The following is a 26,039-nucleotide window of genomic DNA, read 5'->3' on the forward strand; positions in this document are numbered from 1 at the left end:
TCAGAAAAGGTGTTTTAAGTCAAACCATCTTTGATATTTCAGCAGGCTAGCATTATGTCTTAGCTGGCTTGTACCTCCTGACTCCTTTTATAACTGCACATAGCTTTTGAGCCACTCCTCAGGCTTGTTATATAACTTGAACTAGCTGGACACTCGTGCTTCGCTACGAAACTATGTGCTCAGACTTGATAAATTGACATTTACAGCCTGAAACTTAATGTAGAATGTGTAACTCCGTAGCATCAAAGTGTGTTAATATGTGTGAGAGAGTTGAGGGGGTGTTTGGAAACTCAAACAGTATTTGCTGTGTGAGCAAGGAGGCAGGGTTTGGCTTAGTTCAACTATTCTGTGGTAAAGCTGCTTGCTGCTATGAAAGTAAAACTGAAACTGAAAGTCCTCTCCTCTGCTTGTGTTTTGCATTTGGAACAAATTTCTTTTGAGGTGGGGAGGGGGAGTAGAACTCCTTACCATCAGAAGGCTATTTGGAAAGTGAAACTGTATTTGCTGTGTGAGCAAGGAGACAGGAAGGAGGTTGGATGTGGCTTAGCTCAAGTGTTCTGTATTAAAGCTCCTTCCTGCTGTGAAAATAAAACTGAAACTGAAACTCCTCTGCTTGTGTTTTGCATTTGGAACAGATTTCTTTTGAGGTAGGGAGGGGGAGTAGAACTCCTTAGTATCACAGCACGTCAATAATAATATAGGAAATACTAATGCTCTGAGGGTCATTTCGAAAAAAAAAATTTTAGTGAGCACCTAGAAGCTAAGAGGAACATAGTGGCAAATTTCAAATTTGTAGGCTTTACAGTTCTGGAGATTTCGTGATTAATGTGTGAGTGGTTTTCGCTTTTATATATATAGATAAATGAGAGCGAGAAATAATCATTTGTATCCCATGTAGAGTACATTGCAATAATTCAATCGGGAAGGGACTAAGCAGTTTCCTAATCCAGGAACAGGCATAACTGATTCACAGCCTAAAGCTGTCTGAAGATGTCCTAGCAATGGCTGCTACCATTACTGTTTCTAATTGCAACTGAATCATATAGCTATCATGACAGGTAGCCTGTCTGTCTACCTACCTACTTACCCTTATTTATATGGCCATCCATTTCAAACACATAACTCTGTATGTTTTACAGCAACTAAAAAAATGTAAGAACAAAACAAAAACTTATACAAACCCCTTATGTCCCATACTTCTATTACTCTTTCAACAGTATATATTCTGATTACCATAGCAAATAGTATAGTTTAACTATAGAGAGCAAGGAAAATTATTTCTGGTCTATCCAAATTTCCTTCATAAAGCATTTTATTAAATAAACTAATGGAATAAAATTAAGTACAGTAAAAAAAAAACCAATAGAAAAGCATTTGTAGGTAAATAGCAAGGCTGGGCAATGTTTCCTTAGGTTCAGATACTAGCATCAAAAGCATTTGTAGGTAAATAGCAAGGCTGGGCAATGTTTTTTTAGGCTCAAATACTAGTATCAAAAGCCAAGTATTTATTTAGCAGTGAAAGCAGACAAGGCTGGTACCCGTGGCCTGTGTGGGAAAGGAATTCCAAGGTCAGCATCAAGCTTGATCTCTTGGAAAAGAATTCTAGAACAGAAAATGTTTTCATGTTCTCATATAAAGTGCTTCTCTTAGCTATGGGATGTCAAAGAGCACATACATTTTATTTTATTTATTTATGTTGTGGATAATAAGATAATAAGTATATAAGTATAAGCATGAATTGAATACATAAAATGAATACAATTAAAGGGAACATTAGGACAGGAATGGTAGGCACACTGGTGCTCTTATGCACACCCCTTAGAGAACTCTTAGGAATGGGGTGAGGTCAACAGTAGGCAATCTTAGGTTAAAGTTTTGGGGGTTTTGGGATGAGACCACAGAGTCTGGTAGTGCATTCCAGGCATTGACCTCTCTGTTACTGAAGTCATATTTTCTGCAATCGAGTTTGGAGCAGTTCATTTTAAGTTTGTATCTATTGTGTGCTCGTGTATTGTTGTGGTTGAAGCTGAAGTAGTCATTGACACAAACACACACATCCTGCCCCTGAATAGCTTAATAATTAAAGAAGTAATTAGGAAGGTGCCTACCGTTCCTGTCCTATTGTTTCTTCCCCTATATATATATGTGTTTATAGTACCTTGTTTCTCCTCATATATATGTTTATATATTATATAATCCTCTATGTTATACTTGTATATATTGTTACGACAAATAAATAAATAAATAAATAAATAAATAAATAAATAAATAAATAAATAAATAAATAAATAAGTACACATTAAAAGAAACACTTACTCATATACTAGCTGAATCCCCATGCTTCACTACAAAACTATGTGATCGGGCTTGATAAATGAACACTTACAGCTTGAATATTAATGAGTAGTTAACGATGGGCCTCTCCTCTCCCCTCCTCTCCCTCAGGCTGGCCCCACAGAAATGTCTGCTATCCTATCCCCTTCTCTCCCTCAGGCTTTCTAGCCCCTTCTCTCCATGAGGCTGGCCCCACAGAAGCCTGTCCTATGCTATCCCATTCTCTCCAGAGTTATTTTCAAGTTGGGAGGGGGGAGTAGAACATTTAACTAATTAGCATCAGAGCATGTCATAGTAATATAGGAAATACTAATGTTCTGATGGTCATTTCGAAAAATCCTTTCTTAGTGAGCACCTAGAAGCCAAGAGGAATGTGGCAAATTTCAAGTTTGCAGGCTTTATGGTTCTGGAGATTTCGTGATTACGGCGTGAGTGGTTTTTACTTTTATATAGATAGATTAGAAACTCAGAATGTTAGGGGTGTTACAGTCTGACTAGTAATGTGGATTTTAAGTAATTTTAGGACTGGCCCTGTATGATCTCTGAAAATATAGATTCAAATATAAAAAGCATTATCATCCATAAGCTGACCAACTAGAAAATGGCCATTGATTCTCTAAACACCTTGGTGGTGCTTGCCAAAATATTGCAGCTTTTCTCATCAAGTACTCAGTATGTTCAAGTTAATCAAATTGATGTTAAACTATTTCCAGGAATGTGGAACAATAAAAAATAGGCAATTGAGAACAGTCATACTCAGCATAAACAATAACAACAGTTTCCTTGTATTTTACTGTTAAACTAGGAAATGCTCTGTCAAACTGTGCAAAGTTGGGATGGGAAGAGACTGATTTAATAACTGAAACAACCATTTCTCTTTGGCCTGATGACACTTGATAGATGCCTGTATTAAGACTTCAATAATTCTTCTTGGCCTCTTAAGAACAGAAAAAAAACAGAAGAAGGAATGACAGGTAATAATAGAGAATATGGATCCTGTGTTCCTTTTCTTCATCTTGTTAACATTTCTATCTCCTGCATCTAAGATTGTAGAATGGGGTTGAAGTACAGCAACACACATTTATCTATAACATGTAAAATAGGGAATGGTGACTTCTGCTTTTCTACTTGTGCTGTCCCTTTTGTTTTATAGCAAACTTTGCAAAAAGACTAAAATGGCTAACTTTAAATTTTTAATAGGCTGATAGCTGTTGGCTTACAAATTGGGCTTGATATTGATAAAATATAAACATCAGCAATGTCTATGGAGATTTTCAGTCATCCAGGTTAGGGTTGTCCCAAAGGTACCTTTTCAAGAGGCAACTGGACTTTTTGTTTTTTCTTTGGAGACGTTTCGCTTCTCCAGTCCTTTCAACCGTTCCAAGAAGGCTCCAAACCCATTTGCACTACTCAAGTGATCCTAACAACACAGATAAACCTCCAGGTGGCCTCAATGACTCACTAAAAGAATGCAAATGACCAGCTTTCTGCAAGAAGTATAAATCCTTCCATTCCCCACTGTCCAATCAGAGCTGAACGAGCTTCTTGGATAAGAAGCAAAACGTCTTCAAAGAAAAAAGTCAGAAAGTCAAGTTGCCTCTTGAAAAAGTACCTTTGGGATAAGCATTAGCAAGCACAAAACAAGTATGCTATTCATATCTAATTGTCTGTGTGACATTGCCTTTATACCTTTACATTTTAATTATCATCAGGTAAATTACTTGATGTTATCAGTTATACCTGACTTACAGGTATACTGAATTACAAGGAATCTTTCAGCATGTAAGTGAAACTATTATTTCCTAAATTAGGCTAAAAGATGCTTGGATAGCATAGCTCAGAGTGAGTTAAGGAATGATAAATTCTGTCATGAAGTAAAGACAAAAAACAAACACTGAGTCCAACCTCTGCTACTGGATTTGACCCAGAATGATACTGCCAAAAAACTTATTTTGTTTATCTGATCTCCTTTATGACAACAGCAATCATTAGTTGATCTCCTTCAGTGAGAACTATTTACTGGAACTTTCAAAAGCTTCATATAATCAAAAATTCAGAAATAAGGCATTGGGCAACTCTGTTCACTACATACAGACACTCAATTAGAAATAACATATTTTGTCATATAATGGCTTACTCTGGAAAACTTAATATATTGTTTGATATACCATATTATTAGTACTTGTATAGTATGCTGTATAAATCTGTCTCCTTGTTGGGCATGAAGAACCAGAACCACACATGAAGAGTTCAATTAGCTACTTCATTGCTGAGGCCGTCTTCACAGGAATCTTCCCAGACTGGAAGTTTGCTCCTGGGCCGGACTTGATAAGGTTTAATGGCAATTCGGGGGTGGGGGTGGGAGGGAGTATCAGATTTTGCCTTCGTATGCCTACGTAACAATTCCAGACTAATTCCACTTTGACTCCTCTCCCCCAGTTTGGCCAGTCTCTTTCTGACAGTCACCTGTATATTTCAAAATAAAGCAAATGGTGGAAATGCCTTCTCAAGTGCTTTTAAATGTGAAGTAAACCCTATATTGGAAACATGTACATTTCAACATTAATATTTTAGTTATTTGTATGCAATTGCAAAATCGCACTTAGGACTTAGCTGAAAGTCTCCTGAGTAATAATCTACTAAACAGCAGAGGATTGATTTTAAAAATGGTCCATAATTCTAAATATAATTTCTAAACAAATGTAACAACCTAGCTTTTAAAAAAGTATTATTGTGCCTTTGTTCTGTTTATTTCCCACATTAAAATTCTTCACACGTCTGCTAAAATTCCAAGCAAATGCAGAAATCAACCCTTTTTTTCCAGGATCTAAACCAGTGGTAGTCAACCTGGTCCCTACCGCCCACTAGTGGGCGTTCCAGCTTTCATGGTGGGCGGTAGGGTTTTGTCTGATACTGAAGCACTTTCCTTTTTTTTAATTTAATTGACTTTTTAAAAAAAATTCATAGCATTATTTAAAAAAATTTCATTAGATTTTCATAAACTTCCCCGTGAGAATTTAAATTTCTGAAAATATACTATTTGTATCGTCCGCGCATAAGTTTAGTTCACGTTACGTAAGTGAAACTAAACGACGCTATAGTGCTACCGCAAACAAAAGAGCCTCGTCCCAGAATAGCTCGCTTATCTCACCCCACACCACCCAACTGTAACAGACAAGCAGAGCTGGTAGCCGGCGCCCACCCCTCCAAACCCAATCCACGATGCATGAGAGGCATGCGCAGACGATGATACACAGCGCATTACTGTGGAACCGGTGGGCGGTTAGAAAATTTTATTACTAACAGAGATACAAAAATGGGCAGTAGGTATAAAAAGGTTGACTACCCCTGATCTAAACAGTCCTGGCGCCTACATAATCATTGGAGGCCTGAAGCCTCAGCTAAAAGCACAATGAAGTCCGCAAAGCACATGATTCTTGCAGCTCAACTTCAAACAAGGCTGTCCAGATGTGAAGATACGGTACTAGTATTGCTTCTTCTACGAAACCTCTCACTTTCTACTACAATTTCTTTGAGGGGGGGCAAAGTGATTGAGCAGGGTGGTTTCCTATCACCTGAATTTCTGCAGCTGGCCTTTTAGGAGAGAATGGATTATTGTGGTGAAGTTTAGGAGAGGGGGGTGGGGTTAGGGTTAGGGTTAGACACACACACACACACACACACACACACAGAGAGAGAGAGAGAGAGAGAGAGAGAGAGAGATCTTTGCATAATGTAGGAACTTGTAAATGTTTATATTTTTCTTTTCATACAACTGCAGAAATATCTTTACATGGTACTGGTGGTTTATTAAGCAACTGTAAATAAATATTTTTACCTGAAAGCCAGATTTACATATTTTATAAACATACCTTAATAGCAAGATGGTCAGGGCAAACATCAGGAAATGACTATAATGTTTAGCTTAGAGTCTAGGAATGCATAACATGGTTTCCCTTCCAATAATATTTCCCAAATAAATCTGGAAAGCTAGTACTCCAGATAAACAGATAATCTGGATTTAAGATTAGCATTTATTTTATTTGTTTATATCTCACATCTTTTTTAAAAAAAAAATACTCAAAGCAGCAAACGCACCCAATACTCTTTTCTCTTCCTATTTTCCCCATATCAACCCTGCGAGGTGAATTGGGCTAAGAAAGAGATTGGCCAAAAATCACCCAGTTGGTTTTTGAGACTAGAACTAGGTTTTTGCAGACTCCTGGTTTACCAAATATACATGTCAGAAGAAAAATAATGCTTACCTGCTCAATTTACTCTGGCACAGTTGCAATTACAGGACCCATTTCACTTAGTCCTGAGACTATTATATTAAACCAACCAACATCACCAAACATAGATACTCACTGACTTGAATATTACACATTTTATCTGAGGTAAGCTACAGCCTGCTTGAGAATCTAATTTCAGTCAGAGACTAGCAACATTAGAATAAAGCTAAATAAAGACGGTACTATGCAGCAAAACAGGAACATGATCAAATTCACTAGATTTGAAAAAAATATTACAAAGACCCCATTATTATCTCATAGCAGGCTTTACATATTAGTTATACTGTGTAATGCTGCAAGACCTATCTGGTAATCAACAGGAGACAAAAACTACCTGAAAAATCTTTATAAAATGAACGAGACAAACATAGTATGTCCCATAAAACATGTAACACAACTAAAATTCGGTTAGCTGATACAACAGAATATCCTTTCCTTATATAGCATCTTATTAAACTATCCTCCACAAGCAAAAAGCAGTAGACTAAAGCAGGCTCTTAAGAAGGTTGAAATATTTAGCTTATCAAATAACCAAATTAATTTGCAAATTCCAAAACCTAAAGCCACCAGAAACAGATTTCCTATATCTACATTTCAATAACCAGATTTTTTTTTCTGGTCACTCTTGCTGCTTTCCATTCCATCTTTGAAAGGAACCATGACAAAATCCCAAATGACAAAATCCCAAATCCCAAAAATAAGCCCCAGTGAAGATTGTCATCTGTCCAGGAGGGGTGGAGGCATGGCCAGCACAGGAGGTGGTGAGTGTCTTGGTTGCCTGTGGCCACGCCGGCAGAGAAGGCCACGCAGCACATCGGGATCGCCTGCCATTCCTCCATGCCTCTGCCTGCTGCGGATGCCACCGCACATCAGAATCACCTGCCTCTATTAAATCAGGTGTCAATCTGTCCCATCATCTCTTGGCTTGCCCATGTTGCCCATGTTTCCCCAAAACTAAGACCTAATGCATCTTTTGGGACTGAAAATAATATAAGTCCGGGTTTTATTTTTGGGGAAACATGGAAATAAATAGCATAAAGCAGTTTATGTTCTAAATGGATACTTTTGTTTATAATCAAAAAGTACAAATAAATCCCACCGCAGAGACAAGCTTGGTTATATAAACAAGATGTCAAGTGTTCCAAGTAATATACCCATAGAAAATAACTTAACAGATATATACTGATAATTTGCAATTGATTATTTTAAATGGAAATGTACAGATAAAGCAATCATTAAAGCCGTCCATGTGACACAGTTTGCTTGTTGTTGCTATGTATCTAATGTGGTATCTAGCAAAGGTTAAGATATCTAAGTAACAACTTAACATGCCATCTTTGAAATCTAGTCTTAAATGTATTGAAATGTGGACTTGTCATTCACTTGAGCTACAAACAGTTAGAGCTATAAGAAGTATAACAGATATGCTGATTAGTTTGGAGAAAAATATTATAATAGTTCTTGTACATTTCTCAAATCATTAGCTTACTTAAGAACATCTACTGCTAGGAAAATCTTGTTACACAGCTCAAGATTAGTAAATAATCCATTTTTTAAAAAATCAAATAAATTTGAAAACTAGGAATCTAAAAATGTCAAATCATATTTCATATACATGTATCTAGTTAATTATCTGCCTTCCAATAATAATAGTTCTGCACAAGAACATAGTTTTCCTAGTACCTATATAGACCTTCTGTTGCCTAGGAGCTACTGTATGACCCAGCACCCTGCTGACACTGATCTCCTGTTCCTATGTAAGCTGTGCATAACAGCAAGGATTCTTGGTTTTATGGTGAAGTCATATATTTGGTATGTATATGAGCATGGCTATATGAAATCTTGGGTCCTGACCAAAAACCCTACAACAAAGCAAAGGAAGAAATCTGCTCACATTTAATGGATTTCATCCATGATTTTACCCCATATTACAAATTAGTTACCACAGTTAGATATACACTAATTCTGAAAAATGGTCATAGGTAATCCTCATTTAGTTACCAAAGTTGGGATAGCAACTCATTTGTTAAGTGAAGCTGTCACGTTTAACTTCAGTAAAGTATTTGACAAAGTAGACCATAGCCTATTTTTCGATAAGATTGAAAAAAATGTGGGATAAACAGCATCAACATCAGATGCATTCAAAATTGGCTGACCAACTGTATTCAGTGTTTAGTCCTCAGTGAAACTCCATATACAACTCCATATGTATATGGAGAGAAGCATGCAGTAGAGCAAGGGTCTCCAACCTTGGCAACTTTCAGACTTGTCAACTTCAACTCCCAGAATTCCTCAACATCTTCATGTGGCTGCCCTTGAAGAGCATCCGGAAGCTCCAGTTGGTGCAAAATGCAGCATGGTTTTGTGCAGACCTCGGTGTGCACATGTATCACCTTTCCTGCGGGAACTGCATTGGTTGCTGATCTGCTTCTGGGTGCAATTCAAGGTGCTGAGTTTTAAGACCCTTCATGGCTTGGGACCAGGTTATCTGTGGGACCGTCTCTTGCCAGTCATATCCACCCTGATCCATTAGAACATGGAGGCAAGGAATGTTGTGGGTCCCATCCCCTAGAGAGATACACCTGGTGGGACCCAGAAGAAGGGTCTTTTCCATGGTGGGTCCCTCTCTCTGGAATTTCATTCTCTCATACATTAGAATGGCCCTTACCCTAACACTCTTCCAGAAGGCATTAAAAACCTGGTTCTGCCAGCAGGCTTGGGGAACCCAGAGCGGGATGGAGTCCATTAAATGGCTTGTGTGATGTGTTGTCACAGGATGGGGGGTGGGGGTGGGAGGCTATTTTATTGTTTTATTAATTTATTAAATTAATTTCTTCTATTTGTTTTATTTTTTATATATGCTTTTATATTCCTTTAAGCCACCTTGAGTCACCATGTGCGAATAGGCGGCAATAAAAATTTTCTAAATAAATAAATGTTTTTGTAATATATTAATCAGCATTCAACTGGGGAGACAATATGTATATATGTGTTAGGATTTTTTAATGCACTTTTCCCTTTTTTAATAATGTCTTGTTTATTTTGTTTTGTTTCCTTTGTCTCTTTAAAAAAATGGTATTTTGTATTTTAACTTTTTTAAAAATAAAATAAAAATGGAAAAAAAGAACGTGGAGTTTGGAGCTTGGAGTTTGAGGGTAAAGGAGTATTTTGCAGTGCAATCCCAAGAAAAAATACAGCTGTTTTAAAAAGGTATAGCCAAATGCTATGTATAGGATTTAAATACAAAATATTCTACAACCTTATATTTTTACTAGTTTTAAAACACATTATTTATTTATTTATTTATTTATTTATTTATTTATTTATTTATTTATTTATTTATTTATTTATTTATTTATTTAAAATGAACACAACTAAAGGGAACATTAGGACAGGAACGGTAGGCATGCTGGTGCTCTTATACATGCCCCTTACAGATCTCTTAGGAATGGGGTGAGGTCAACAGTAGACAGTCTTAGGTTAAAGTTTTGGAGATTTTGGCGACATTATGGCTGTTATATACATTATACTATCAGATTTATGCTTGACAAATTTTGATCCAGCAAAATATATGCACAGAGAAATCTGATTATATGTTCAATCCCTTTAATGGAACCAGTTTGAAACAATATTTTAAAAATTGAGTTTCTATTTCCTCAACATTTCAGTCTAAGGAAAAGAGAACATTTCTGTGCAGGGACTGAATGCTACACCGGCCTCACAATCATCCAGTCTCAGGCATTTCCAGGAAGCATCACCTAAACTAAGCCCAAAGGAAAAGCTGACAAACACATTAGGTAGTTGCATAACTGTAAAAAGACAATTCAAACCCCTCCTAACAGCTGCATCTAAATTTCCCCCATTCTTCTGTTTTTCTCTAAAATAAAAATATTCCCAAGTAGGAGGAACTGAATGTCTGCACACTACTGCACCTTTCAAATTGCTTCCAGAGAGGACTTCATTTCAGTAGTTGACTATTCTATAGTCCTCCATTTAAAAGAAATGATTTTTAGTAGGACAAAAAATACAGAAGATTCTTGGGGTAATACAGATGACTGTTAACTAAAGATTATCTATATCCTTGGTAAAATATCTTGAAAGAGTCAGCCACTGAGAAATAAAAGCCTAATTCTGGAGAGTTTAGTTAATGGATTCTCACCTGAATAGACAACTCTTCACTCAAGATTAACTTCCCAGATCTTGCAATATTTTTAAAATTAATAGAATGAAATAATTGTATATATTGTACACTTAATATTATCATTAAATATACAAAGTTTTTCTATCCATCTGGGTCAATGACTCTTGCTGGTGTGTGTGGGGGGGGACTTTATTGTATGTAAACGTTCCCTAACCAGGCATCCCTTTGGATGGTTCTGAGATGACATCGGGTTCAAAAAGCACACCTGAAAGTTTTGTTTTGTTCAAGAAGGGTATTTCCTGTTGAAATAATGAAAAAAAAAAAAAAGAACTGATACATTAAAGTTCTTACTGGAATTCAATGCATTCTATGACAGAAGTTATCTGAGAGGAAAAAAACCTGAAAGTATGTCCCTAACCATAGTAGCCACTTTTTCTTATCTAAATCAGGGGTCCCCAACCTTGGCAACTTTAAGCCTGGTGGACTTCAACTCCCAGAATTCCCCAGCCAGCTTTGCTGGCTGGGGTATTCTGGGAGTTGAAGTCCTCCAGGCTTAAAGTTGCCAAGGTTGGGGACCCCTGATCTAAATTATACTGCTTTTCTGTTTTATATATTTCATTTTATCATCTATTACTTTAACATGTACAGCTAAGTCAACTGAAATGTTTTGGGAAGACTTCCAAAACGTTACTCTCAGCAAATTGTTTTTGGACTGTGTTAACTATATCACAATCATTTTTCCCTTTAAAGGTAAAGTTTCCCACCATACCACACCCTATCTATATCCTTCCTGCTCTGGACCATTTAAAAGTAATCTTACGGTGAGTTAAGATTTTAGTGTATGAATACAAAAATGACAGAACACCCTATTTCTGTAGTCCAAGTACGTGAATAGAAAGACAAATACAACTAAGTTCAGAGGCATTTATTTCCCAGAAAATTATAGGATTGCAGTCTCAGAGCCATGTGTCCTATGCTCTCATTACCTTATATTTGCACATTAAGTTTTTGTCAAAAGCAGTTGATAAAATAGCTATTGCAGTCTAGGGATAGTTAGCAATCTTAGATAGAATCTCGCCTGTCTGGAACCCACACCTCATTTCGGACATTAATACAATTGAGCGTGTCCAGAAATATTTTACAAGAAGAGTTCTCCACTCCTCTGATCACAACAAAATACCTTATGCCACCAGACTTGAAATCCTGGGTTTAGAAAATTTAGAACTCCGCCGCCTTCGGCATGACCTGAGTATAACTCATAAAATCATCTGCTACAATGTCCTTCCTGTCGAAAACTACTTCAGCTTCAATCGCAACAATATACGAGCACACAATAGATTTAAACTTAATGTGAACCGCTCCAATCTTGACTGTAGAAAATATGACTTCAGTAACAGAGTTGTTAATGCCTGGAATGCACTACCTGACTCTGTGGTCTCTTCCCAAAATCCCCAAAGCTTTAACCAAAGACTATCTACTATTGACCTCATCCCATTCCCAAGAGGTCTGTAAGGGGCGTGCATAAGAGCACCAGCGTGCCTACTATTCCTGTCCTAACGTTCCCTTTAATTGTATCCAATTCGTATAGTTATTTCATACTTATATATATTGTTGTGTTTGACAAATAAATAAATAAATAGAATCATAAGAAACAGAATAAAAGAATCTTGTATTTTATTCAGTTTGATATTTTAAAAGTAGAAAAGAAAATACAAGCTGCATATCAATTTATAATTCTCTTACTGGCAAAGCTTATTAAGTTTTGCCTTCCAGACACATCACCCAGATTTTAAATCACTTCCATGTAAAGGATATCACATAAATAAGGGTGTACATTTTAATATTTTATATTCCTTAGAGTATTATTTGTTTTTTAATTCTAAAACCACCAAACGTTTCAATGACTGAGTGGAATACAAATTTAAAACCAAAGAAACATCAGGGCAACAAAAAAAGAAGACAGCCATCCTGGAAGAGCAGACATAAAACTCCTCAGAAATGAGAAACTAGATGTGGTAGGAACTCCAGACAGACTGAAGGGAAGTGTTAAAAAGTGGGTGAGCTTAGATGTCTTGCACTGAAAAAAGCAGTTCAGGCCTGACTTCTCTCTGAGTCTGAAACTGATTGTTCGCAAGGAAAAATTTTTATTTATTTATTTTTGTCACAACATTATATACAAGCACATATAATGAAAGAAAAACAATAGGACAGGAACGGTAGGCACTTTTGTGCACTTATGCACGCCCCTTATTTATTTATATTATATAATTCAACAATAAAGCTTCTGCTTGAGACTATTCATGAGTGGTTCTTGTTGATTGTGCCTGACACCATATGAAAATCCAGTTCAGCAATGACTGGAATTGGCACATAAGACAGCCACCTGCTTTTTGAACAGGAGCTGAGAGTCCAACAAAACTCCCAAATTGGGCACCAGTATCATCTGGGGATGTGCAATCCCATTCAGAACTTGAGATGTAAAACCCTGGTTTTGAAAAATCCAAATCCTGATAGCCACTTGGTCTTGCTAGGGTTGAACTTAAGTCTATGCTTCCCATTCAGTTCCCTCTAGCTTACAGGGACAGAAACCTGGTAGCATCACTTTGTCAATGAGGGGTATACCACTACCAGCCTCTTGATGATACCTGACTCCATGCCAATACATAACTTCACTCAGCAGCTGCCTATAGATATTACAACGAGAGATGAGAGCATTGGATTCTGTGGCATCCGGTAGTTTAAAGGCTTTGGACTTGATTGTCCCCTTCCCACCATCCCCAACTGTAACCAGACACAAAAAAAGGAGAATCACTACCACCACCCCACAAAGGACATAGCACATCATCAATCCAGAAGAATATCACAATTGATGGTATCCAAAACTGCTACGAGAACTTGGCTGAGATCATCAAAAAGTACTGCTGTGTCTGAAACTCAACTGGTAATCTTGTTGCCTCCAGGAAGTTCTTTAATTCCAACCTGACCACCTTTCTCAACAAACTCTTCCCAAAAGAGAGGGTGGAGATTAGACAAAGGTGTTCTTAAAATCTGTCAGAATACAGCCCCTTCAAAATGTTTTTTTTTTTCAAAAAAAGTTTTTTATTTCCCATAATAATTGCAACAATTTGACCAGTGTACAGTACAATCACTTATCCAACAATCGATCCTATACTCAAATTATGCTCAATCGGGCCTGCTCAGTTGCCACTCCCTTCCTTGATCCTTTCTACCCTTCTCATCCTTCTTCTACTTTCCCCACCTTCCTCCTCCTCGCTTTCCTACTTCCCTTCCTCCTTCCCACTTCTCCATCCTTTCTAACCCTCTATCTTCCCCTCCTTCTGCTCCTCCTATCCTTTCTTCCCCCTCCCTTCTTTCCTACCTACCTACCTACCTACTTTCTTCCTTCTTTACTCCTCTCTCCTTACCCTTTCCCTTCCGGAGGGCATGAGTGACCGTGCATAACGAGTCCCGGTACAGGAAGGGACGCAGCTGGCAGATCAGGCGAACCTGATAAAAAGCTCCCCTGGCACCGGCCGTCAAGTGCTCTTCTAATGACAGCCGTGCATCCAGGATAACGCCTAAGCTGCGAACCAACTCCCTGGGGGCCAGTGACTCACCCCCCCACAGTCAGCGAAGAAACTAGCAGACTGTACCGGGACGCCGGCATCCACAGCCACTCCGTCTTAGATGGGTTGAGTCGAAGTCTGTTCATCCCCACCCAGACCCGAACGGCTTCGAGGCACCGGGACATCACATTGACGGCTTCGTTGGGATGATTCAGGGTGGAGATGTACAGCTGAGTGTCATCAGCGTACAGCTGGCAACTCACCCCAAAACCACGGATGATCTCCCCCAGCGGCTTCATGTAGATGTTAAACAGGAGGGGCGAGAGAACCGACCCCTGTATCTGGTGGTGAAAGGAAAGTCCAATGCTGTAAAGATTTTTTCTCCATAGGAACCTGGAATGTAAGATCCATGAATCAAGGCAAGCTAGATGTGGTCAAACAAGAGATGACAAGACTGAGCATCAACATCTTAGGAATCAGCGAACTAAAGTGGACAGGAATGGGCGAATTTAATTCAGGTGACCATCAGGTATACTACTGTGGGCAAGAATCCCTTGGAAGAAATGGAGTAGCCTTCATAATCAATAAAAGAGTAGGAAAAGCAATACTGGGATACAATCTCCAAAATGACAGAATGATCTCAGTTCGAATCCAAGGCAAACCATTCAATATCCCTGATGAATATACAGTAGAGGTGACAAATAGATTTAAGGAATTAGATCTGATAGACAGTGCCTGATGAACTATGGACGGAGGTTCGCAACATTGTACAAGAGGTAGCAACTAAAACCATTCCAAAGAAAAAGAAATGCAAGAAAGCAAAATGGCTGTCTGAGGAAGCTCTGCAAATAGCTGAGGAAAGAAGAAAAGCTAAAGGCAAGGGAGAAAGAGAAAGATACACCCAGTTAAATGCAGAATTCCAGAGAATAGCTAGAAGAGATAAGAATACATTCTTAAATGAACAGTGCACAGAAATAGAAGAAAACAATAGAACAGGGAGGACCAGAGATCTCTTTTAAGAAAATTGGAGATATGAAGGGAATGTTTCATGCAAAGATGGGCATGATAAAGGACCAGAATGGCAGGGACTTAACAGAGGCAGAAGAGATTAAGAGGAGGTGGCAAAATTACACAGAAGAACTATACAAGAATGAATTTAACATCCCTGTTAACCACAATGGGGTGGTCACTGACCTTGAGCCAGACATCCTAGAATGTGAAGTCAAATGGGCCTTAGGAAATCTGAGCAACAACAAAGCTAGTGGAGGAGGCAGTATTCCAGCTGAGCTATTCAAAATCTTAAAAGACGATGCAGTAAAAGTACTACACTCAATTTGTCAGCAAATTTGGAAAACTCAGCAGTGGCCACAGGATTGGAAAAGGTCAGTTTACATTCCAATTCCAAAGAAAGGCAATGCCAAAGAATGTTCAAACTATTGCACCATTGCACTCATTTCACATGCTAGTAAGGTTATGCTTAAAATCCTACAAGCTAAGCTCCAGCAGAATATGGAGCGAGAACTACCAGAAGTACAGGCAGGATTTTGTAAAGGCAGAGGAACTAGAGATCAAATTGCCAACATACGCTGGATCATGGAGAAAGCTAGGGAGTTCCAGAAAAACATCTACTTCTGCTTCACTGACTATGCTAAAGCCTTTGATTGTGTGGATCACAACAAATTGTGGCAAGTTCTTAAAGAGATGGGAATACCAGACCATCTCATATGTCTCTTGAGAAACCTGTATGCGGGTCAAGAAACAACAGTGAGAACTGGACACGGAACCACTGATTGGTTCAAAATTGGGAAAGGAGTCCGGCAAAGCTGTATACTATCACCCTGTCTATTTAACTTATATGCAGAGCACATCATGAGAAAGGCGGGGCTAGATGAATCAAAAATTGGAATTAAGATTGCCGGGAGAAATATCAACAACCTCAGATATGCAGATGATACCACTCTAATGGCAGAAAGCAAAGAGGAACTAAAGAGCCTCTTGATGCAGGTGAAGGAGGAGAATGCAAAAGGTGACTTGAAACTCAACATTAAGAAAACTAAAATCATGGCATCTGGCCTTCTCAATTCCTAGCAGATAGATGGGGAAGAAATGGAGGTAGTGACAGATTTTATTTTCCTGGGCTCCAAGATCACCGCAGATGGGGACTGCATCCAAGAAATTAAAAGACACTTGCTCCTGCGGAGGAAAGCTATGGCAAATCTAGACAAGTACTAAAAAGCAGAGACATCACCCTGTTGTGTCTTGCCCGCTCTCACCGCAGCCGGGGTCTGCTTATCTGCTTCCGAACGCTGAAGAATGTCCTCCCGGCCCCAGCCCTGGCTCCATGCCCAGACAGGCTGAGGAGGGGGCATCTCCCGGCCCCAGCCCTGGCTCCATGCCCAAGCAGGCTGCAGAGGAGGGAGCACCCCCCGGCCCCAGCCCTGGCTCCATGCCCAGGCAAACGGAGCAGCTAGACCCCTCCCCCTCCTCCACAGCATGTGAGCCTGAGGAAAGTTTATTTCCAACAGCTGCTGATTGGAGTGACCCTCGCATCAGAAGACTGGATAGGCGGAGGCAACAGAAGGAAGGGAGGGGCAGGCCTTAATGAGTGCTGAGTCATGGAGCCACACCCCATGGCCTATATAAAGGATCTGCTTTCTGGCAGTCTCTGAGTCAGGCAAAGTCGAACTTATCTTGCTGAAGTCACTTTCTGGTCTCCTGCCTGCTCTGAGGACTTTGCTAGGACTTTGGGCAGAGCTGCAGAGGCAAGCCTGATTCGGATTTCCCTGACCCGGCCATCAGCGGAGGAGTGGGACACGACACACCCTGCCAACAAAAGTGCATATATTCAAGGCTATGGTTTTCTCAGTTGCAATGTATGGCTGTGAAGGTTGGACCATAAGAAAGGCTGAGCGCCAAAGAATCGAGGCCTTTGAACTCTGGTGCTGGAGAAGACTCCTGCGAGTCCCTCGGACTGCAAGGCGAACAAACAAGTCAGTCCTAGAGGAGATCAACCCTGACTGCTCTTTAGAAGGCCAGATCCTGAAGATGAAACTGAAATACTTTGGCCACCTAATGAGAAGGAAGGACTCACTGGAGAAGAGCCTAATGCTGGGAAAGATTGAGGGCAAAAGAAGAAGGGGATGACAGAGAACGAGGTGGCTGGATGGAGTCACTGAAGCAGTAGGCATGAGTTTAAATTGACTCCAGAGGATGGTAGAGGACAGGAAGGCCTGGAGGAACATTGTCCATGGGGTCGCGATGGGTCGGACACGACTTCGCAACTAACAACAACAATACATTCTGTACATTCTGATTTCTCCCCTTTATTTTTTTCCTTTATTTCTAGATTCAAGCCATTCATATCATTTATTCCAGATTATATAATAATTTGTCTCTTCTTTCTCTTTAATTTCTTTTGTTAACTTGTTAATTTTGGCACACTCTAAAACTTTCCCTATCACTTCTTCATCTGTTGGTATCTCTTCCTGTTTCCAATTTTGTGCATAAGTTATTTGTGCAGCTGTTATAAAGTGTCGAATCAGATATTTTATTTCTTTGGTGTATGTTCTTGTAAAGATTCCTAATAAAAATGTTTCCGGTTTGCTTTCAACTGGTTGTTCTGTTATTTTTTCTAGCCATTTTTAAATATTTGCCCAGATTTTTTTTTTGCCGCTGGACACATCCATCATAGATGGTAATATGTTCACTGACTTTTTTTGCATTTCCAACATGTTGTATTATTATTTGGGAACATCTTTGGAAGGTGCCATCTGTAAAACATCTTCATCTGGTTTTCCTTGAATACCGCTGATAATGTTAATTTTGAATTTATTTGCCACATTGCTTCCCATCTCTCCAAATCTATTGTATAATTAAAATTCTGTGCCCATTTAATCGTTGTTTCTTTCACTATCTCCTCTTCCGTTTTGTAGCGCAACAAAAATTTATAAATCTTGCTAATTAACTTCTCTTCTGTCCCAAGTAAAATGTATTATCTACAGTTTTAAATTTTATATTCTCTTTTTGTTTTTTGTTTTAAACTTTATAGCCTCTTTTTGTTTTGCAATCTTTGATAGCAACTTGAATGTAAAGCAGGAAGATGGGGTATAAGTCAAACAGTTTGACTGATTTCATTTTGTTCTATTCTTTCGCCAAAGAATTCAGGATGGCATTTATTCCCCAGGCACAAAAATGTAGTTAACCCCAGGAAAGGGAGTGATTAGCTGAAGATTGTTTATTCAAGCTTTCCTTATAAAATAAAAAACCGCACCCAAAATTCCAGTATAACACAATTCCAGTTTATCCTCAGCTTCCTGAGGATAAAGCAATAATAAGCAATTAGGAGCCAGTTATATAAAAGAGCAATATTTGAATAACTAGATAGTTCAGATCTAAGGTCCTGCAACTCAGACATAATAAAATTATATCTGAATTAGTTTGCAAATGAGCGGTGTCCTTTGTCAAGTAATCTAGCAATCTCAGCACACAATTTATCTTAATTGCCAATAAAACTTCAGAAAAAAAACACAAATGAAGGTTACACTTCGCCAAAGCAGCACAGAGAAAATAAAATTTCAAAACGGGAGAATATCTGCAGACATTTCCTTGTATCTTCATAGTATTTTCAAACACGAAGTGCACAACAACATCATAAGCAGATGATAAATTCCCATTTATCAAAATCCTATCAATAAAACAATGTCATTTTATTGGATCAGGGAAATGTCTTTTTTCAAACAAAGATAGGAGAACTATTTGTCTAGAATGATCTGAAGGTTCCTGTCTGGGCTAGAAGAGGTTCCTTCCAACCCTGTGATTTTATGATTTTTTGAATCTCCAGGAATATTGTTTATTCTACAGTTCATCATAAAAACATGAAATCAATAAAGAAAGTTGGAACAAAAATTATTTGCTTTACTCTCTTGGGGGGAATTGATCTAGTTTGATTTCTTAGCAATTTCCAGTACCATTAACTACAATGTCCTTCTGGGTTAGTTATTAGTAGCAGGATATTAAGGCAATGTATTACAATGGTGCCATTCCAAGTAAATAATGGATTCCAGAAGATGATATTGGGGAATTATTGCACTGCTCTTTGGCAGCTAGCAATCTTATCAGGTTCATTAGGATTTTATTTTATCCCAAGTGCTTTTAAATATTTCTGTGAAACCACCTGTAGAGGCTATCTCAGAATATGAGCTGTTGTCAACAATATCAAGATTACAGTTAGTCCTATCTTCCTTTTTCAACTAACACAAATGAAACAGTTGATGCTCCAAACTGATGTGTGAGCAGTTAATAGACTGGATGACATAATAAACAAAACAGCTACTGTTTATATATTGTTCCCTAGTTCACCACAATTAAATAATGTTTTCTGTCTTAAGGAAGGGCTTTGACGCTTAAGCTTTCCATTGTACTGGAATGGTAGGTTTAGATAAATATTTTTCAAATTTGGCAACTTTAAGATGCATGCTAGCTGAGAAATTTTGAAGCTCGAAGTCTATACATCTAAAAGCTGCCAGGCTTGAAAAACATTGGTTTAGCTCTATCATACAGTATTTATCTTAGACCCACATTTTTCAGTGCTTCAAAATGTCTTTTTAACACCTTAGGCGATTACGCCTGGACAGAGGTAGTATCAATTTATCGTCACTAAATACAGTGTTAGAATACCTGAAGGGTCAGCTTGGAGACAGAGTCTCCACAAAATTTGTATGTAATCAAATCAACACTGACAATGGCATATAATCAGTAAATCATGATCATCAATCAATAATTAATCAACCAGTGTGCTCATGAACAATTTCTTTGAGATTCACTCATTATCCTGCCTCTCTACAATCTCCAATAGTAATATATCATTAGAGTACCTACACAAATTCCAAGTCTATCTATTCTTCACCTATATCACAAGTCCTATACATCCTTGAGTGAATTCCAATGTATGTTTTGCATCTAAACATGACAATACTAATATTTCATTTATTATTTCTTGGAGTTTACATGACACTTCGATGCATCAGGAATTTGACCAGGTTATATTCCCTTCTTATAATAATAATATTAAAATAGGAAAATCAATATGACAAAATAACACTACTAACAGTAACAAAAAAATAACAAATTACAAAAATTACAGACATGACTATAGTCACCAAGGAAATGTCATTATTGCTCGCTATTTAAGAAAAAAAATCTGCATAGTAGCTATTATAACAAGTCTGATTAAAATTTCAAATTTAGCTTGAAATTATATTACAAACTACCGTATTACCAAGGTTTACTGTTGCTTTTCTTAACATTTTAATTCAGCTACTCTTCCTTTAAATTATTCTCTATGTTTAGTAGCAATTCTAAAAGCATTTATCAAAAAAATGTCTGCCAATCTACCAGTACATACTGACCACAATATTGAAACCAGTTTGAGAAATTCTCTTCTTCTTTCATGTTCTCCAATTTCCATTTGTAACACTGCAGCAGCACAAACAATTTTTCTCAAATATAATATGCCTATCATATTTATTACAATAGGCATATAGTATTTGAACTTCAAAAATCCAGGAAATCATTAGATAGCAGCAAACTGATATAAAAAGCATTAACTTTTTGATAACCTGTTGTGATTATCCATATCTTTGCAACCTACATATGAGACACCTACAGTAGGCCCCAAGTGATCTTGATACTGTGGTTCAGGGGTGTCAAACTCGCAGCCTGTGGGCTGGATGCGTCATGCGCGGACCCCGCCCACCCCCATTTTAGTAAAGGGGGGAAAGTCATGATACGTCATGTAACAATGTGATGACGCGAGTTTGACATCTCTGCTGTAGTTAAACAGAGATAAACAGCAAAAATGGTTTTTCTAGCAGCCTATTTTTAAACTGCTAATCATCTTTAAATAACAAACATTTGTTTAAGTCCTTCTCTTGCTATATGTAAGAATATTTTTAAAACAATTTAAAACAATTTAACAATTATTCTAAATGAACAATTATATTTTACTTTTTAGTTCCCAACTGTGCGTTCCATTCCATTTCTTAATATTAGAAAAAAATGCACTTTGTTGTCTAAATTTCTGCTTCTCTTTTACATTATAGTGTAACTTCGAGGAAAAAGAGTATCGATTTTTTCTTATGAATCTTTTCTTCTGCAACTTCTAAAAATCTATCTCAATTTTTCCAAGGCGGACTTCAAGAACATCGGGGACACCCAAGAGAATGATGAGCATGGACCATTCATCATTCCACCTGTAGGAACAAACATTGTAGCATTTTGCTCCATGTAACATTAAATCCAATCAAGGATGTTACAAAGCATTACAGGATTTCTCTGAAAATCTCTGCTGGTCTATGGCCGAATAAAGACTGATTGACTGTCAGCAAACCTACCTTAAACTACCGTATTTTTCAGAGTATAAGGCACACCTTTTTCCCCAAAAAAGAGGGTGAAAATCTGGGTAGGTTTTGTAGCCCCACCCAGCTTCTCAAACGGAAGTTTCAGAGGCTGAAAAAAGCATCAGAAATGAAGCTTCAGAAAAGAAGCTCCCAAACAGAGCTTCAGAGGCTTTTTTTCTGAAGCTGTTTCAAAGGCTTTCAGAGGCAGAAAAAAAAGCAAAAAACAAAAAACAAAAAACAAGGCACGGAGCTCACAACCAAGGAACTTGTTGCTAAAATTCACCTCTGGAACAGCTGATTGGAGGTATTCCAGGAGGCCAATCTATCTGCCTATCAGCTTTTTTCTTATTTTCCTCCCCAAAAACTAATGTGCGTCCTATACTCTGGTGCGTCTTGTACTCCAAAAAATATGGTATCCTATCATTCCATGTACTATATTACAAGGAAATGTGGTATCTTTTATTACTTTTCATTTCATATTTTTATTTTTACTTTCTTACACTGTACTCAATTTTATATATAGTGTTATAATATATCTAATTACACGTAGCCTAGTCTTTGTCTTTGGACAAGAATTGCTATTGCTAACTGACATGGCCATAAAGCATGACATTATGTGATCATGTCACCTGTGCAACGGCAATTCTGGCAATCCCAGTTGCCATTTTTAAACAAGGTTGTTAAAGATTGTATCTCATGTGATTATTACTTCAAACTCATTATCTGCTGGTTTCCCCATTGACTTCGCTTGTCAGAAGCCAGCAAGGAACATGGGAAATTGTGATCATGTGACCACAGGAATATTGTGATGTCCAGAACTACAAGGAATAATCTTAAGTATCATTCATTAAATGCTGTTGGAACTTTGAACAGTAACTGAATACTTGTCGTAAATCAAGGACTACCTGTATAGGCATTAACCTACAGTTTTAGTGGCTCAACCTGGTTCAATAAATCAGGCTAAATGTATTTCATCCAGTAATATGCAGTCCTTTGACACACATTTTCTATGATCAGGCTGAACAAACTATGCAAACTATAAATTGTAGCTGGCAAGGCACTGTAGTGTGACAATCTCCAGTCACCCATAGCTCTCCAACATTCTGTAACATATAAACAAATAGACATGTTGTTCTTTGTAACTTTTATAGAACACTATTCTTTTTACTAGATAGCATATTCTCCATTAGGAAAAAGACACTGCTGAGCTTAACAGAGGAAGGAGACAGATAAAGCATCTTTAAAAAGTAAGAAAGAAGATGGAGGTGTAATGCTAGCAAACCAAAGATAGACACAGAATTTGGTTGTTAAAGGTTTGTTCTTGGGGACAGGCAGGGTACAATCCAGAGAAGAGTGCTAAAGAAGAAAACCTTTCAGGGAATGTTTCTACCTAGGCTGAAGAAAAATGGCCCACATTTTGCCAGAAATGGAAGCGCAAATGGAGTTCAAGAGAAAAAAAGAATGTCAGCTAGAGCAGGGGTCTCCAACCTTGCCAACTTTAAGCTTGGAAGACTTCAACTCCCAGAATTCCCCAGCCAGCTTTGCCAAGGTTGGAGACCCCTGAGCTAGAGTAACTATTTCTTACTTGCCTTTAAGTAGGAATTAGGACAGAATTTGCTAAATGAAAAGGGTGGAAAACCAAAAGGAGTGCTGATCTGCTGTGTCTTAAATTAAAATCTCAAAAATTCAAAACCTATGAAATATGGATAATTGTTTCCAGATTCATTAGGATTCAGAAATTGAAATTAAACCATGGCTTCATATCCTTTTTTAGAAAACATGAATCTTAACTTTCCATTATCACTAGATCAGAAAATGCTGATAAATTGCAGTTGTTTCACTTATGCAGATCAGAGAGCGAAGCAAGAGTAAATGGGAGGCAGCCAAGTGCTTGAATTTTATTTTACATATCAATTTTTATCTTAATATATCATTTGTTGTCTCAAGAATGTCCACAAATTATGGTGTTTTTTTTAATGGCCAAAAATCCAGGATCCAAAACCTGACGGCCTTCACAGATCAAAATAAAGCAGTCTGGCAATGGAACATGTTACGTAACTCCTTCAAAGGACGAGGACAATATATAGTAGATTTTATTTCCTGTATCAAACTTGACTTTTAGGTCATTTTCAAAATAAATATATTATAAAAATAGTAAACAAACCTACATTTACTGACTTCCCATTTCCCTTAAGTTAATTTTAATTTTAAGTAAGAGATATTAGGCATAAAGATCAGAACTATATATGAAGCTCTAATTAGTTTTAATTTTAGTTTTTAGTTTACTTTATTGTCATTGCACCCTATACAATAAAATTAAAATCCATATTCAATGTACATTATAACTATAAAACTAAAACACAAACACACAACCTACACATTCTATACAATTGAATTGAAAACCCGATATTGCATTAATATTGCACTATACAGTAGAATTCAATATAGTTACTGCCCCGGGATAGAAGCTTGTTTGTCCTTGTTTTTATTGTCCTATACCGTCTGCCAGATGGTAATAGTTCAAAAAAAGGGTGCCCAGGATGAGTTGGATCTTTAAGAATGTTTTGAACTTTCTTAAAGCAGTGGGAGTTATAAAACTCTTCCAAAGAGGGGAGAGGGCAACCAATGATCCTCTGGGCAATGACTCTAACTCTCTAGAGCAGGGGTCTCCAACCTTGATCCCTTTAAGACTTGGCTCGAATCCCACCAGGCCCAAGGTTGACTCAGCCTTCCATCCTTTATAAGGTAGGTAAAATGAGGACCCAGATTGTTGGGGGGGCAATAAGTTGACTTTGTAAATATACAAATAGAATGAGACTATTGCCTTACACACTGTAAGCCGCCCTGAGTCTTCGGAGAAGGGCGGGATATAAATGTAAAAAATAAAAAAATAATAAAAAAAAGAGGTTGGACTAAGTCCCTTTGTAATTATGCAGAACTCAAAACTGATTCCTCTTTTGACTCTGCTTCCAGGTTTTTGCTAGGCCTTCTCATGCATCTTACCACAAATTGCTTCTATAACTATAAGAAGAGCCACCGAAGTAATAAAATGGAAGATCTTAATTTACTATGTTCTCTTCTTAAGAGGCTATCCTTGGACCCAACAGTTTAGATATTTAACCCATCTCCCATACTTCCCCATTTTAGGGAAGTTGATGAGAGGGGTGTTGGAGCTTAGCTACAGAGCCCTGTAGTTGGACCCTTTTCAGGCCAAGATTGCATTAATTTGCAGATAACCTCTGGAGGGCTTGACACAAGGGTGGTGGTGGATGCAACTATTCTTGCTCTCCTAGATCTCTCAATCTCTTTTGATACCATCAACTCTGATATCCTTCTGAGCCAGTTTTGGGGACTAGAGGGGGAGGTTCGGTTTTGCAGTGATTTTCCTCCTTTCTCTGCAGCTAGTCAATGCTGGTAAGGGGAGAGGTTGAGCTCTAGGTTCCTGTAATGCATATTTACCTTCTGTTAATATTCTATGCTTTCAAAATTTACTTCTAATAAAATCTATTTTCACTGATTTCATTGAATTAAATAATGCCATGATGGCGAACTTATGGCACGCATGCCGGAAGTGGCACACAGAGCCATCTCTCCGGGCACACCAACCGTTGCCTGTTGCTCTTCTGGGTTCTGGCGCCAGCCAGCTGGTCTTCGCACGCATGATTGCACTGGAAACTGGAAGCTCAGATGACCAGCATGCACACCGGGGAACTGCTCTTCTGGTTTCTTGCACTCCCACACGTGCACTCCAGGGAGCTACTCTTCCGGTTTCCAGCGTTTCCCCCCGCACGCATGCTCCCGTTTCGGCACTTGGTGCTGAAAAGGTTTGCCAATACTGAATAATGTATACTGCAATTTTGTAAATCCTGATGTTTCACTATATTTTTCTAGTGCTTAAGCAAAACCTTCTGTATTCAGTTTTGCCTGAAATTTACTGTAGTAAATAATTTTACTTCTAATTAATAGTGTTTAGGATTGGCATATAAAGCAGACAATGCATTATATAATGTACTGTGCTCAAAAGAATTACTGTAAAATTTGCTCTGTAGTTATGTGAAATCACCACTTCTTGAAATTAAAAGGTTTTTTGGTTTGTTTCACTGCGTGCATTTGCAAATTCAGTATTGTTTCTGCCTATCAAATATTTAATCATATTTTACATTATTATAACTTTTAAATGTTTTAATGACACTTGAGATATAAGACTGAGATATGAAACCTTGGATGTAGTTGCAATGGCTATTTTATGCCTGTTGATGCAAAATTTATCTATGCTCTCTTTCCTCCCATATTTAAAACCAAATGAATA

The 26,039-nt window shown here is 37.9% G+C and overlaps 1 protein-coding gene across 2 annotated transcripts in view; it reads right to left on the minus strand.

Moving 5' to 3' along the window:
• RASGRF2 (Ras protein specific guanine nucleotide releasing factor 2) overlaps window positions 1-26,039 on the minus strand; it is a 123,504-nt gene that overhangs the window by 91,739 nt on the left and 5,726 nt on the right. The window lies entirely within an intron of this gene.

The sequence above is a fragment of the Ahaetulla prasina genome, chromosome 2, assembly GCF_028640845.1.
Source record: "Ahaetulla prasina isolate Xishuangbanna chromosome 2, ASM2864084v1, whole genome shotgun sequence".
Taxonomy (NCBI): domain Eukaryota; kingdom Metazoa; phylum Chordata; class Lepidosauria; order Squamata; family Colubridae; genus Ahaetulla; species Ahaetulla prasina.